Here is a 15,564-nt window from a genome sequence, read left to right as displayed (position 1 = left end):
GGTTCAATCAGTAAATGGCTTTTATTGAGCGCTTACTACGTGGAAAGCACCGGAACTAAGCGCTTGGGGGAGTACAACAGAACTAGTGGACTAATGTCCTACCCATATCGAGCTCACTATCTAGAGGACTCACTGTTTAGGTCAGACTTACAACTTTAGCACTGAAAGTCAGGCTGCAGGTTGCTAGAAGACTGCATGCTTGGGGTGGGGATGAAAAATTCGAGAGTTTTAGGTTTTACTTGCCTATGTGCAACTGGGCAAACTGGTGATGATCAGAAGTCCCTTTCTGACAGGCCCTGGAGTCCTCTAAGATCTCTGAGAAAGGCCACAGACTATCTAATACCTGCCATCACATATGGCATCAACATCACTTTTGGAGGCAATCTCTGGGGAGTGGCTGCGTTGGGAGGTGAAGCCATCGTAGGTGGGACTACTCACAATTAAATGCCGAGGACCTATTCTGGGAGCAAGAAGAATGAAGCCTGGAAGCATCTGTTCCCCCATTCAGCTAGAGCAAGGGTGGGCGAGACATGATTCAAAGGCCAAATCCAACCAAATGCCAGAGATCTCGTCCGTCTGTCTTTGAAAAAATTGCTTCCAGCCACAGTGGCTTCAACCGCAGTGGCGCTAAACAAGGCTGCTGTGGACACGTTGCACAGCCTTCCAGCATGCAATGACTGAGAAAAGTGGCATGATGGAAGTCAGCGAGGAGATCTGAGGCTGCCCCCATAAAGGCAGGGGTTGGCCTGGGTGGAAATGGCTACCCTGTCAGACCAGAGACACTACAAAAAGGGACAATCAATCCATCAGCAGTATTCACTGAGCGTCAATTGTGAACAAGATCATGACATTAAGAGATACAAGGGGGTACATGAGAGGTAGATATCACAATCCTGTTCCTGTCAGAGTTCCTGTTCCTTGTCTTATGCCGTTGAGACGTCTCCGATCCATAGCAACTCCCTGGACACATCTCTCTGAGAACGCCCCACCTCCATCTGCAACCATTCTGGTAGTGTATCCCTAGAGTTTTCCTCCATCTGCAACCATTCTGGTAGTGTATCCCTAGAGTTTTCCTGATTAAAAAAAATGGAAGTGGTTTTACCATTGCCTTCTTCCACGCAGTAAACTTAAGTCTCCTCCCTCGACTCTCTCCCATGCTGCTGATGCCCAGCACAGGTGAGTTTTGACTTGTAGCAGATTGCCTTTCACTCGCTAGTCACTGCCCAAGCTAGGAATAGAACGGATAGGCCTCTGCTTTACTCTCCCTCCCGTAGCTTGGACTAGAATGGATAAGCCTCTGCTTTACTCTCCCACCCGTAGCCGAGAGTGGTAGAGTACTGAAAACTCTCCAGGTGCGATCTTGAGAGGCAGTCCTATAATAATAATAATAATAATTAAGGTATTTGTTAAGTGCTTACTATGTAATAGACACTGTTCTAAGCGCTGGGGTGGATACAAGCCAATTGGGTTGGACACAGTCCCTGTCCCATGTGGGGCTCATATTCTCAATCCCCATTTTGCAGATGAGGTTACTGAGGCACAGAGATTGAAGTAACTTGCCCAAGGTCACACAGCAGACAAGTGGCAGTGCTGGGATTAGAACCCAGGACCTTCTGATTCCACTATGCCACGCTGCTTCTCTAAGGGCAGGTCAACATAATTGTTACCTCCTGCTTTAGAGTATGCCCTGATTCTGGGTGGCCCCAAGAATGCCCATTTCTTTGAGCAAAAGTGGAAAAGAGAATAAAATGTTTATTGTGGTTTCTAAGCCACCCTTGAAAGTAATAGTGTTTCCTGAAGCTAGTATGATCATTGTTGAAGTAATAAAAAGCAAGAGCTGGAATTCTTCTTTCAGTCTCTCTTCCTCCACTACAAAACAAACAAGAATCATTTCCAATACACAAAACGCCCCTCTAAAAAGTCCACAACAATTTTTTCTCCCAGCTTCTATTTCTCTGGGGAGGCCAGAGCTCCTTCATTCAATCTATCAATAGTATTTGAGTACTTACTGTGTGCAGAACACTGTACTAAGCATTTGGGTGAGTGCAACACAACAACTGGTAGACATGTTCCCTGCCCACAAAGAGCCCACAGTCAAGAGGATTTATTAATGTTTGGTTGTCAGATGTACGAAATGCACAATAATGAAGAGGTAAATGCATATCTACTCAAATATCTAAGTTAAGATAAATATGAAAGTCCGAGAACATGACTGTATCTAAAATAGTTTGTTTATAACTACATTCTTAGAAAATGTGCCTGTATTATGCGGTTTATTTTCTCATAGACTTACATGTTATAAATTGGGAGCTGTTTCAAAACCTCTGAAAAGCAAATATGAAATTCCTTTATATATGATGCATTATGTTAAGCATCACTAAATGATTACAGGAATTCAAAGCACAACACCACAACTTTAATAGCATGATCATTACCGCAAGAGGCTGAAAAAAACAGAAGTGGATTTTCAGCCTCTTGCAGTTTTCCTTCATAAAGTCCCTTGGTGCAGGTCAACTTCTTCTGAGCACCTCCTCACATCTTCGAATTCTTCTCTCCATCAGGGTTTTCTGCCATCATTTTTATAAGTGCGTCTGCTTTTTAAAAATTGGATAACTGGCTTCTTAATCACCACATTTCAGCTGGTCACTGTGTGGCCATAAACTCTTCATCAATTTTAGTCATCTTGACATGATGCAATGGATGTCTGAGGTATCAAACAGCAACGGCTGAGTCTATATCGAGGCTATATTGGCTAAGGCAGCTCAGGTGAGTGAAGACCTCCAGGGAAGGCAAGTCAGTGGTCAGTAATATATATCAAGTGTCTTTTGTACGCACAGCTCTGCACAAAGTGCTTGGGAGAGTTCAACAGAAGCAATAGTAGACCAGGGCAACATGAAACATTCTGGGGGAGGCTGCTTATTTCTACCAAGAGAGTAAGTCTAGGGAAACTGAGGGACCCAGAGCAAGGAAGGGACCTGGGAAACCTGGCCCCTAGTTAGACATGCCCTGTACACATGGGGCTACGGGAATTTAAGCTACAACAATATGCCCTTCAATGACTCTTCCCACCACACTGTCAAGTGAACCAATTGGAAGTCCTGAGGATCTCTCCCCCAGCCCCTGCAGCACCCAAGGCCTTTTCCAGCATGCCCTGCACAAGCAGGACTGAGGGGGATCTATTCTGCAGTGACATAAGGCCTCTACACATTTAATAATAATAGTAATAATATTTGTTAAGCACTTACTATGTGCCAGGCACTGTACTAAGTGCTGGGGTGGATACAAGCAAATCAGGTTAAAGACCTGAATTCACCTTTGAGAACTGTGTGAAGGTTTGACTGTGATTGGGCATTCGAGGACCTGGAAGACAGCACACAGAAGTGTCTGATGGTGACCTTTAGCAATGAATCAAAGGTATTAATTGAGTGCTTACTGTATGCAGAGCATTGTACAAAATGCTTGGGAGAGTACAGTACAATGGTTGGTAGAAACTTTCCTTGCCCACAAGGGACAAGTCTAGAGTGGGAGACAGATATTGAAATATATTATGGATATGCACTTTATCAGCTGTGGGGCTGAAGATGGGGTGAATATCAAATGTTTACATGGTACAGGTCCAAGTGCATAGGTGTTGCACAAGAGAGAGCGATGAGGGAAGCAGTGTGGCCTAGTGGATAGAGCAAGGGCCTGGGATTCAGAACGACCTGGGTTCTAATCCCAGCTCCACCACTTGTCTGATGTGTGACCTTGGGCAGATCACTTACCTTCTCTGTGCCTCAGTTACCTCATCTGTAAAATGAGGGTTACAACTGTGGGCCCTATGTGGAATACGGACTGTGTCCAACCTGATTACCATGTATTTACCCCAGTGCTTAGTATAGTGTCTAGTGCAATCAATGGTACTTACTGAGTGCTCAGACCACTGCACTAGGTTGTTGGGAGGGTACAACAGAATTGGTAGACAGAATCCCTGACAACCAGGAGTATACGGCGGAAAGAAGAAACCTCTCCCAGTCACAGCACACCTTTACTGATTTGGGATAGACCTGTTTCTCAGGAAGGATCAACTGGCCAAGGTGATTCTTGAATAGGGGGAGATCAGAGAACTGATTAAGTGCCAGACAGCACAGCTTTTATAGTACTATCTCCTGAATGGTAGAGCTACAAGGAGCAAATACAGTGAGGCAGGAAAGACAGAAAAGATTCAAATCACAACTTTAAACCAGTGCAGCAGATTTATATACCTCAATATGTTCATGGGCCATCAATATGCCAGCATCCTGAATTAAACTGACACCACTTTTCTATAACCAACATTTACTTTGTATGTACTGGCATCATCATATATAAAATGTGGCTGGTAGAACGAGCTTTGAGAAAATTCATTTGCTTTAGCTATGAGCAGCAAAGTTTCACATTGGAGAAAGCAAAAACAAGTGAACATTAAATAATAAAAAGAGAATAAGCACCATAAAGATTTGGAATGGAGAGAGCTAGTCTGGAGCATGATTAATGCTCTACAAAACTCTATCAGGATAGCTGAATGGAACTTGAACTTGGAAACATAGCCCAAACGGAACTTGGGATTCTATGATATGACATCAAATCCAATAAGCATGTTTACTGATATTTCAGCTGACAGAGAGATCACCCCTCACTAACACCATTAGATTTACACTGAGCTTTTCCTCTAAGAACTCAGAGGGCTTTTACGTCTGCTACTGCATTGTGAAGAAATCCCTCTTACTTTTCAGGTGGAAAAGCAGAGGAAGAAAGTGACTTAATCCATTAGTGGTATTTATTCAGTGCTTATTCTGTGCCAAGCATTGTACTAATAATTTTGTTATTTGCTAAGTGCCTACCAAGTGCCAGGCACTGTACTAAGCGGTGGGATGGATAGAAGCAAATGGGGTTGGACACGGTTCCTGCCCCACATGGGGCTTTCAGTCTTGACCCACATTTTACAGATGAAGTAACTGGGGCACAGAGAAGTTCTATGACTTGTCCAAGGTCACACAGAAGAAAAGTGGCGGAGCTGGTATTAGTACCCAGGTCCTTCTGACGCCCAGGCCTGTGCTCTATCCACTAGGCTATGCTGTTTCTCTAAGCACTTGGGAGTGCACAAGAGTTAGTAGACATGATCCCTGTTCTCAAAAAGCTTACCCACCTTGTGCTTGATTAACCACCTCTCGACAATTACGCACACAAAACAGAACTGGAGAGAGACATATAAAAGTCAGTGACTCTCAACTTTGCACAATAAGCCAGGGGCAGAGCCTGAAATGGAATTCAGTTTAGATGGAAGCCAACCAGGGCTGTAGGTGTGGCCAATTAAGGCTTCCCTACTGCAGGGTGCCTATAAATAGAAAAGCCCACTGTCCCTGCTGCTAGAAAACTGAGGAAACATAGTCCTGTTCCTGCTGCTGATGCTACAACCATCCTACTATTCAGGCAAAACAGGCTTTGCTTGGGCCTCGAGAAATAGCTCCACTTGCTGCCTGTCTTTTCCCATCATTAGTTTCTACCAACCCTGTAATACTGTACTCTCCCAAGCACTTAATACAGTGCTCTGCACACAGTAAGCTCTCCATAGCTATGATTGATTGATCGATCAAATAATGGAGGGAAGGAAAGGGAAAGCTAGTGGCTTCACAATGGGAGTTTCCAAGCTTCCCAGTGTACTTGCTCCGAGCCTGGATTCCAGCAATGTGGACCTCCTCAGATCAGCACCAAATACATTCTTCTTGGGAATTCTTCCTGGAAGGGAGTTCATATCTCCCAAAATGGGTCTCCTCAAGTCCTCCTACCCCAATACATATTTTGGCTTTGGACCCCTAGAGTGACCCACTATGGTAGCATCGATGGGTAGAGCAACAGGGGTTACCCCTGCAACTACGGGGGAAAAAAGATCTCCCCGCAAACTCTTGCACTGCTGAGGTAATGAGCAGAAGTAGCAGAAGGCACCTCTTATATAGAGGTCCTTAGGGCGGGACAGGGATATCTTTTCTATTTTGAACTCTCCAAACCTTCAGCACTACACTCTATACTTAGTAGGCCCTCAAATACTACGGACTGATTAACTGGTGGGGATCCTGGCCCCTACAGTTGCTTGGAGGAGATTAAGAGCTTGCAGAAAAGTAAGCACAAGTTGATATATTGCTGCCACCAGCACAGTTCTTTCATTCCCCTAGCCCAGTACTCAGATACAATAATAATAATAATAATAATGTTAATAATACTTATTAAGCACTTACTATGTGTCCAGCACTGAACTAAGTGTTGGGCAGATACAAGATGATCAGGTTGGACACAGTCCATCCAACATGGGCTCAGAGTCCAAGTAGTATACTCTAGAACTTTGATCTAGGGAAGGGATCTGCTTATTTTGCTCTAAGGAGTATGCTATAAGCTTTCCTAGCTTAGCAAGAGAGAAGCAGAATGATTATATTTTTGCCTGGAATGTGGTTCCAATGTGAAAAAACAGCTTAAATGGCAAATACAACATAATGAAATGTAGTCAGATGAAGAAGAAAGTTTACAGCCTCCATGTAATAGCTTCACCTCTCCACAAAATACATTATTTATGTTAATTTCAAGGGTTCTATTATAGTCCCAGCTGAGAACAACAACAAAATCATCACGCTATTAATAGCAGAAAAGTTATATTGCTCCATGTTACCAAGGAAAAACAGAGAAATTCCAGGTAAACCAAGCTTCTGGCATTTTCATGAATTAACATTCAGCATCTCTCTGCTTCAAGAAAGAAAACAAAAGTAGTTTCATTTTTTAAATCTATTCTACTGCCAAAAGAAATCCACACAAGCAAGAATAGGTACTTGGGATTAGAGAAGGGATTTAGAAGTAGGAATGACTCTGGTTCTTGAGATTTTTACTGCATCATTATCCTCTATTTGAGGTGACCCTGGGAGGGTCACAATGGGAAAAACACACATGGGGTGTGGAAACGGCAACATTTTGTGGCATTTTGGAAGTTTATGGTCTGCTTCAGAACACCCTTCTCTAAGGCTACGGGGAAAAATAAAGGAGCTCAGGGATAAAAGAACAGGCAGAATACTGGAGAGTGTGATGAGGCCAAAGATGTTTGGACTAATGATCCATCTTTTGTTCATGTTTGTGTCCAGGCCAATTCAAAGTCCATGGTTATTTCCAGGAAATGTGGGTAACAGGTCTCACTAGAACCAACAGTGAGTGAGACCCTGGTTATCCCTCTATCTAGAGACAGCTTCAAGTGAACCAGAAGAGGTCCAGAATGAGACGCCAGCGTGGCCCAGTGGATAGAGCATGGGCCTGGGAGACAGAAGGACCCGGGTTCTAATCCCAACTCCGCCACTTGTCTGCTGTGTGACCTCAGGCAATCACTTCACTTCTCTGGGCCCTCATCCGTAATGGTGGTTAAGACTGTGAGTCCCATGTAGGACACGGACTGTATCAACCTGATTAGTTTGTATCTATGGCTTAGAACAGTGCTGGGCACCTAGTAAGTGCTTAACAAATACCATTAGAAAAGGTCTGCAGGCTCTGGATGGTTGAAATCACTGCTCAGGTACTATGGGGACTCAACAGCTGATGAGAGCTGTTGATGGGAGGAGAGAAGAGGGGTCACCTCTATGGAAGATGGCTGACTGACGGCCAACACTAACCAATCAATCATATTTACTGAGCAATGCACTAAGCACTTGGGAGAGCACAATACAACCGAGTTGGTAGACATGTTCCCTGCCTGAAAGGAGCTTAGAGTCTACAGGAGGAGCTTACTGTCTGGGCAGTGCACCACTCTGGCTCTTTTGGAAACTGAAGTCAGAAAATGGTCTTGTAAGGGAAAGACCCTGCACTTAGTTCAGGAGAGGAGGGAACAAGGGTAACCAATGTCAGTCTTAGGAAGAAGAAGCAAGTGGACTCTGCTTTGTATATGGGAGTCAATGGCATCAATCTGCTGCCTGAGTTGAGTCACTGTACCCTGAATGGGGAAGGAGAGGGAGCGGGCAGGATTGGATGCAAAATAACAAAATTGGAAAGACTCATCATGCCTGATGACTACTACCCAATACTAATCATCCAGAGCTTATCAAGCTTTATTTAAGCTCTAGCACTGAAGGGAAAGGAGGCCAGGCTTCAGGATGTGTTTTTGGCAATCCTTCCATTGGAGGGGAAGGGAATCTACAGGGATGAAACACCCTTAAGACAGAGTGCTGGTTGTTTGAAGAGTCTAAAATAATGTTTCCTCAATGATGGAGTAATCATCATGAAAGAAAATCCCTTTGACCAGGAAACAATCCCTCTCATGAAGAGAAGAATATAGCATTGGGAGCAGATTTGCTAATTTAATCGGAGGGGCTTTACATTAGGCATGGTTGAAAATTCAGGGAATACAGGCACGATATCCCTGAGAACTGAAAAGGGGAAACTGCAGTGCTCTTTGTTAAAAAAAAAAGAAAGAATGGTATGATTAGAGAAATATGAGACTGACCATTCCTTCCACCCTGTATGCCTGCAAAGATGGTCCCTTGAGGTGGTGCAGCATTTGTTACCCAGAGTTTCCTGGTGCCATTTTGGTTTCTCCCACTTCGCACTGTGATCTCTAATAGCTGAATGGTAAACTGGTCTGCCTTCTATTGCTGTCTCCCAGCTGCTGCCAGGTAAAGAATATCATCTATGGTTTAGTTCAGCTGAGTCTTTAAAATGTCTCTTCTGTCCATCCTGCTTAGTGTTTCCAATTCAGCTCACCATGTAACAGCTGTCTGAGTATCCTGCTGATATTCATTTTCCTTCTCCAATCTACCCAGCGAAGAAACAATGCAAAGGGCATTGCTTCGGAGCTGGTGAATAAACTGCATTTCAGAACTTCATGGTGATACAGCTGATTTTCGACCTTTGCCATCTGTATTATTACACAATGTTAGTTCCACGTAGCAAAAGTTAGCAGCAGCATTCAGCCCTGTCAGTGGAGAACCTTAATTATATGTTGAATTTATGAAGGTGCAGGCTGGCGCGCTGCTTCATTTTTTTTTCAGGTAACTGTTAGTCCAGAGCACTTTGCTGACACTGAAAAGTGATTCACACAAATCTCTGTACCTTTATGTGTTTAACTTATGAAGCCCAACCACCAGGATATACTTGCTTCTGTTTGACTGATCAAGGACTTTGGATCCTGCATTGAGCCTACTGAGTTGGAAGAGTTTCAGAGTGTTGAATTTAATTCTAACTCCAGGTTCCAGAAAACCTAACATGTCCTCAATCACTGGAGGACCAAATACATTGAACAAGATTTATTTATTTCATCAGTAATTGGGAAGGGATCCTCCAAGGCCCCGGCAAATCTGATGTAACCACCCATACTACTGTGAAATAATCCAAAGATCTTGATAAATTTTTTGGAGTAAAGTTCTTGACACACTCAGCTCTGGCAGAGCTTGTGCTTTCACTAGGTGTTTTGGCTTAGGAATTAGGGAATGTTCTTCCAACAACACAAACCTGCTTGGATACAGCATGCCACAATATCAGAAAACTCAGTTTATATGAACATGCACGGTGAATACGGGAGTGTGTTGCAACAAGTTTTCCTCAGTGTGGTGTTTTGCAGGAATGTGACTCTTGCATTACTGAAAATATGGGTGCAGGGTTTTTTTTTTAGTCAATCAATTGTATTTATTGAGTGCTTACTCTGTGCCGAGTATTGTATTAAGCACTTGAGTTATATTGTCCATAGTACTTCTAATGACTGGGGTAGGAACAAGTTAATTAGGTTGGAAACCGTTCCTATCCTTCTTGGAGCTCACAGTCTAAGTAGGAGGGAGAACAGGTATTTAATCCCCATTTGAGGAAACTGAGGCACAGAGAAGTTACGAGAGTTGCCTATGGTCACATAGCAAGTAATTGGCAGAGCCAGGATTAGAACCCAGGTCTTCTGACTCCCAGACACATGCTCTTTCCACTAGGCCATGCTGCTGACTACTGCATCTGCCTCCTCACTGACCTCCCTGCCTTTTGTTTCTCCCCATTACAATCCACACTTTGCTGCACGGATCATTTTTCTTAAAAAAAAAAATGCTCAGTCGGTATCTCCCCACTCCTCAAGAACCTCCAATCATCATCATCATCATCAATCGTATTTATTGAGCGCTTACTGTGTGCAGAGCACTGTACTAAGCGCTTGGGAAGTACAAACTGGCAACATATAGAGACGGTCCAATGCCTGCTTATCCACCTCCGTGAACAGAAACTCCTTACCATCAGCTCTGAAGCACTCAATCAGCTCACCCTATTCTACCTCACCTCACTGATCTCCTACTACAACCCAGCCTGCACACTTAACTCCTCTAGCACCAGCTTATTCACTGTGCCCCTATTTTGACTATCTCACGGCCGACCACTTTCCCGAATAATAATAATAATCATTGTATTTGTTAAATGCTTACTCTGTGCCAAGCACTGTTCTAAGCGCTGGGGTAGATATGGGGTAATCAGGTTGTCCCATGTAGGGCTCACAGTCTTCATCTCTATTTTTTTTTTTTTACAGATGAGGTAACTGAGGCACAGAGAAGTTAAGTGGCTTGCCCAAGGTCACACAGCAGACAAGTGGCAGAGCCAGGATTAGAACCCATGTCCTCTGACTCCCAAGCTCATGCTCTAACCACTAAGCTTCTCTATCATCCCTCTGGCCTGGAACTCCCTCCCCGTCCATACACACCAGACTACCACTCTACCCACCTATGAAAAGCAGCCTGGCTCAATGGAAAGAGCACGGACTTGGGAGTCAGAGGTCACGGGTTCAAATCCCTGCTCCTCCAATTGTCAGCTGTGTGACTTTGGGCAAGTCACTTAACTTCTCTGTGCCTTAGTTCCCTCATCTGTAAAATGGGGACTAAGACTGTGAGCCCCACGTGGGACAACCTCATCACCGTGTATCCCCCCAGCACTTAGAACAGTGCTTTGCACATGGTAAGCGTTTAACAAATACCATTATCATTATTATTATTATAAAGCATTTTTAAGGTCACATCTCCTCCAAGAGGCCTTCCTGATTAAGCCCTCTTTTCCCCAGCTCACTCCCCCCTTATGCCTGGTATATGCACTTGAATCCATGCCCTTCAACATCACAACATGGATGTGCATATCTTTAAATTATATATTATAAATTACTCATTTATATTAATGCCTATCTCCCCCTCTAGACTGTAGGCTCTCTGTGGGCAGGGAACACGTCTGCTTATTCTGTTGTATTTTACTCTCCTAAGCACTTAGTATGGTGTAAGCTTTCAGGAGAAAAAAAATCCAGAGGCTGCTTGTTCTTTTTAGTTCTCCAAGTTTAAGCAACCAAGCCACTTTGACCGTTCAAGTAGCTGATTTGTAAAGCACATGCATGAAGAGGGAAAGAGAAGAAGAGGAAAAAAAAGTGATTAATGGGAACATGTGAACAGGAATGAGAGAGGCTGCAAGAAAGCAGCATGGCCCAATGGAAACACCACAGGACTGGGAGTCAGTGGGCCTGGGTTTTAATCCCGGCTCTGCCAAATGCTTGCTGTGTGACCTTGGGTAAGTAACATAACTTCTCTGTGCCTCAGTTCTCCTGCTCGCTCTCCTACTTAGACTGTGAATCCCACGCGGGACAGGAACTGTGTCCACACTAATTAACGTGTATCTACCCCAGCACTTAGCATGGTGTTTGACACATAGCAAGCACCTAACAAATATCATAAAAAATAAATGTTTGGCAGTGTCATCCCTAGCTTTCAAGTGCTACTGTAGTTCTGGAATTGCAAATGGTTTAACTCTCCCAAGCACTTAGTACAGTGATCTGTGTGGCACAGTGGAAACAGCCCGGGCTTTGGAGTCAGAGGTCATGGGTTTGAATCCTGACTCCGCCAATTGCCAGCTGTGTGACTTTGGGCAAGTCACTTAGCTTCTCTGTGCCTCAGTTACCTCATCTGTAAAATCAGGATTAAGACTGAGGCCCCGTGGGACAACCAGATCACCTTGTAACCTCCTCAGCGCTTAGAACAGTGCTTTGCACATAGTAAGCACTTAATAAATGGCATTATTATCTGCACCCACACTTTGAGTGTTTGCAGGAAGTTTATGGTCTAGTGTGTAGCTTAAGACCTGCTAAGGGCCATGTCTAACCTGCAACACTCTGAAGAATGATAATGTAGTTAAGGCTATTTGCACTTTGGAGAAGGCTAGAGGAAGTTTTGCCTCTCCTCACTTAGACTTAGTCTTGGGAGATTTGAATTTAACATGATTAATGCTTCTGGATATTGGACCACTTGAACATTGAAGAGTGTCACTGCACTGTTCATAATTACCATTCAAATTAGAGAAAACTGAGGTTAAAGTTAGGTCCAAAATTTCTGGGACATGAAACCTAAAGATTCAGAATCTTTTTCATGCTTCTGGAGTGATCTACCCTGCTGGCCTAACACTGAGAATAACAACCTTCACTTAAAATAGGAATCAGAAGCGAAAGTAATATCCTAGGCCATTTCGAAAATTCAAAATAGGGGCAAAACTGCTCATCTTGGTGGATTACTTTGGGAACAGTAACAACCCAAAGCATTAAAAAAAATCAAAACCTGGTTATATGGCAAGCTATAGTAAGAACATAAGGAGCTAAGAATACTCCTGAAAGGCAACCTTGTCAAAGGTGCTATTTCTAACCAACCTGCTTCCCAGGCCACTTTCTAAATTCTTATTTTTCTGGAGAAAAAAAGTGTGCCAGAGAATTAGCAGCACAACCATAGCACTAAGGGGAGAATTTTCCTTTGTACTGGCTAGATTTCTCTATTTTTCATGAACTGGGGTGGGCAATGAATTGGCAGCTTGCCTGGAACATAAGGAAATTCTATATTCAAGTCCTGCTTTGGCATGGCTTGCAATGCAGTCCTCAGCAAGTCACCTAACCTGCTGTCACTGCCTTAGAGAAAACAAGCCTACAATAATAATAATAATAATAATGTTGGTATTTGTTAAGCGCTTACTATGTGCCAAGCACTGTTCTAAGCGATGGGGTAGAGACAAGGTAATCAGGTTGTCCCACGTGGGGCTCACAGTCTTCATCCCCATTTTACAGATGAGGGAACTGAGGCCCAGAGAATGGAAGTGACTTGACTAAGGTCACACAGCTGACAAGTGGCAGAGCCGGGATTAGAACCCATGACCTCTGGTTCCCCAGCCCGTGCTCTTTCCACTGAGCCACGCTACTTCTATAAGTGCTAAGCAGTGTTATCCCTAATATTCAGGTGCTGCTGTAGTTCTACAATTTCAAATTGTTTAACTCTCCCAAGCGCTTGGTATACTACTCTGAACACAGTAAGTGCTCAATAAATATCACTGATTGATTGATTTAACTTTAGAATGGATGTTTCCTGAGTAGCAGAATTTAAACCACAACAAAAGCCATATTATCCATGTCTGGCTACACTTCAGGAACAAAATTCCATAAGATAAGCTGCAAAGGAGAAATAACCAACATGGATTAAGTGTGCCAACTGGTATCTGACATTTATCATTACGGAGTGTGCTTCTATTAAAACAAGATAGAGTATTTAGAGTGCTCTATCTAATTTGGATTGATCCTACACCTATCTGCAGTCACGTCCAATTAACAGTTGTCAGTTTTCTCATCTCTAAAATAAAAGTCTAACTTACTGACAATGATGAGACAAGTAACTAGTGGGCATCCTGAAAACAAAGAAAATAATATGATTTTCACCAATGCAGTCAATAGTCATCGAAGCAGTGATTCTTCATGACTAAGAGTCAGGCACATCCATCTGGATAATTAAATACTTACGGAGCAGAAATGATTCTATTGCATCTTGAATTTCTTGGAGGCTGTTTACAAAAGTTACTTAAACTTTGCAGCCGTAAATTCAATGCAAATGTCAAGAAATAATGTCCTCCAACTTCCTTAGAAAAAAATGAGTACTTGATTCTTTCACCTCAGCTGAACAACAGAAAACTTAAAACAAAGATATAACTCGAGGGTCAATATAGCTATAAATTTACTTTACCCTCTTAATGGATTTCCAGTAAGGAACTAAGGAATCCTTATGAGTCCACTATATAGCTGGATTTGATAGGATGGGAGAGGTTTTTTTGATGATTTCAAATAATGAATGCCATATGTTTACCTAACTTTGAAATCCTACATTTAATTTTGGTGATACTGTTATCATTTATACAGTTACATCAGTGTACTGATGATGAAACTAAACCACCCAACCCACCTAGTCATATAATTCTTCCCCTTCGCTGACTCTGCAACAACTTGTGCATGATATGTGAACCAACTTGAGGTGCATTTGTTACTTTTCTTTTTACTAAAAGTATCTTAATCTTAATAGGAATATCAGGGTTTTACAGCTAAAATAGTTCCTCTTTAAAAGTTATGTAGTTGGTGTCCTCAGGGTGTTTAATCTCCCTGTTTAATAACCCCTGTTTCACTTCTGAACATAACTTTATACTCTATTGCTTCTCCTATCTGTATTTTATTTTTGTGTTTTCCTCCCCCAGATGATTATAAACTCTTTAAAGGCAGAGATCCTGTCTACTAACTCTAATGTACTCTCTCAAATGCTCAGTACAGTTGTTCAAACTAAGGGCTCAATATATATTACTGATTGATCACCTTCCACGACTTAAATTTAATCACTTATGTTAAATCAATCAATCAATCAATCGTATTTCTTGAGCGCTTACTGTGTGCAGAGCACTGTACTAAGCGCTTGGGAAGTACAAGTTAAAGAATGGCACAGACTCACAAGGAAAATGTCATTACTGCAGGGCCTAAGGCTTTCCACAATTCAGAATTTCTCCTGGAAGAAAATTTTTCCCCAAAGCTTCATGGGACACTATGGGCCCCAATTTGATATTGGCTGGCAGTTCATTATGACACACACAGCTACTGTTTTTAATAATGATGGCATTTGTTAAGCACTTACTATGTGCAAAGCACTGTTCTAAGTGCTGGGAGGATACAATAATAATGATGGCACTTATTAAGCGCTTACTATGTGCAAACCACTGTCCTAAGCGCTGGGGAGTTTACAAGGTAATCAGCATGGGGCTCACAGTCTTAATCCCCATTTTACAGATGAGGTAACTGAGGCACAGAGAAGTTAAATGACTTGCCCAAAGTCACGCAGCTGGTAAGTAGCGGAGCTGGGATCAGAACCCATGAGCTCTTACTCTCAAGCCCGTGCTCTTTGCACTGAGCCACGCTGTTTGTGGAGCCATGTGCCACAGGACCTGCCTTCAAACATCCTTAGAATCCAGGTATCAGCCCAACCTGTTTATTGATAAATTCAGGCTTTTTTTTTTTTTTTTTAGCAACCTATCTCTGTCTTTGCACAGGCCTCAAAACATCTTTCAGAAGCCAGGGAGACCAAGGCCTCAAAACAACAACCCTCAGAAGCAGTCTGGCTGAGTGGACAGAGCATGGAACTGAGAGTCAGAAGGAATGGGGTTCTAATCCTGGCTTGCCACTTGGCTCCTGTGTGACTTTGGACAAGTCGCTTAACTTCTCTGTGCCTTAGTTACTTCATC

General features: G+C 43.0%; 1 protein-coding gene across 6 annotated transcripts in view; it reads right to left on the bottom strand.

Moving 5' to 3' along the window:
• Window positions 1-15,564, bottom strand: part of HDAC4 (histone deacetylase 4) — a 510,642-nt gene that overhangs the window by 97,318 nt on the left and 397,760 nt on the right. The gene's annotated exons all lie outside the window — the stretch shown is intronic.

Source organism: Tachyglossus aculeatus, chromosome 7, assembly GCF_015852505.1.
Source record: "Tachyglossus aculeatus isolate mTacAcu1 chromosome 7, mTacAcu1.pri, whole genome shotgun sequence".
Lineage (NCBI taxonomy): Eukaryota > Metazoa > Chordata > Mammalia > Monotremata > Tachyglossidae > Tachyglossus > Tachyglossus aculeatus.
This window is presented reverse-complemented; position numbering and strand designations above follow the sequence as displayed.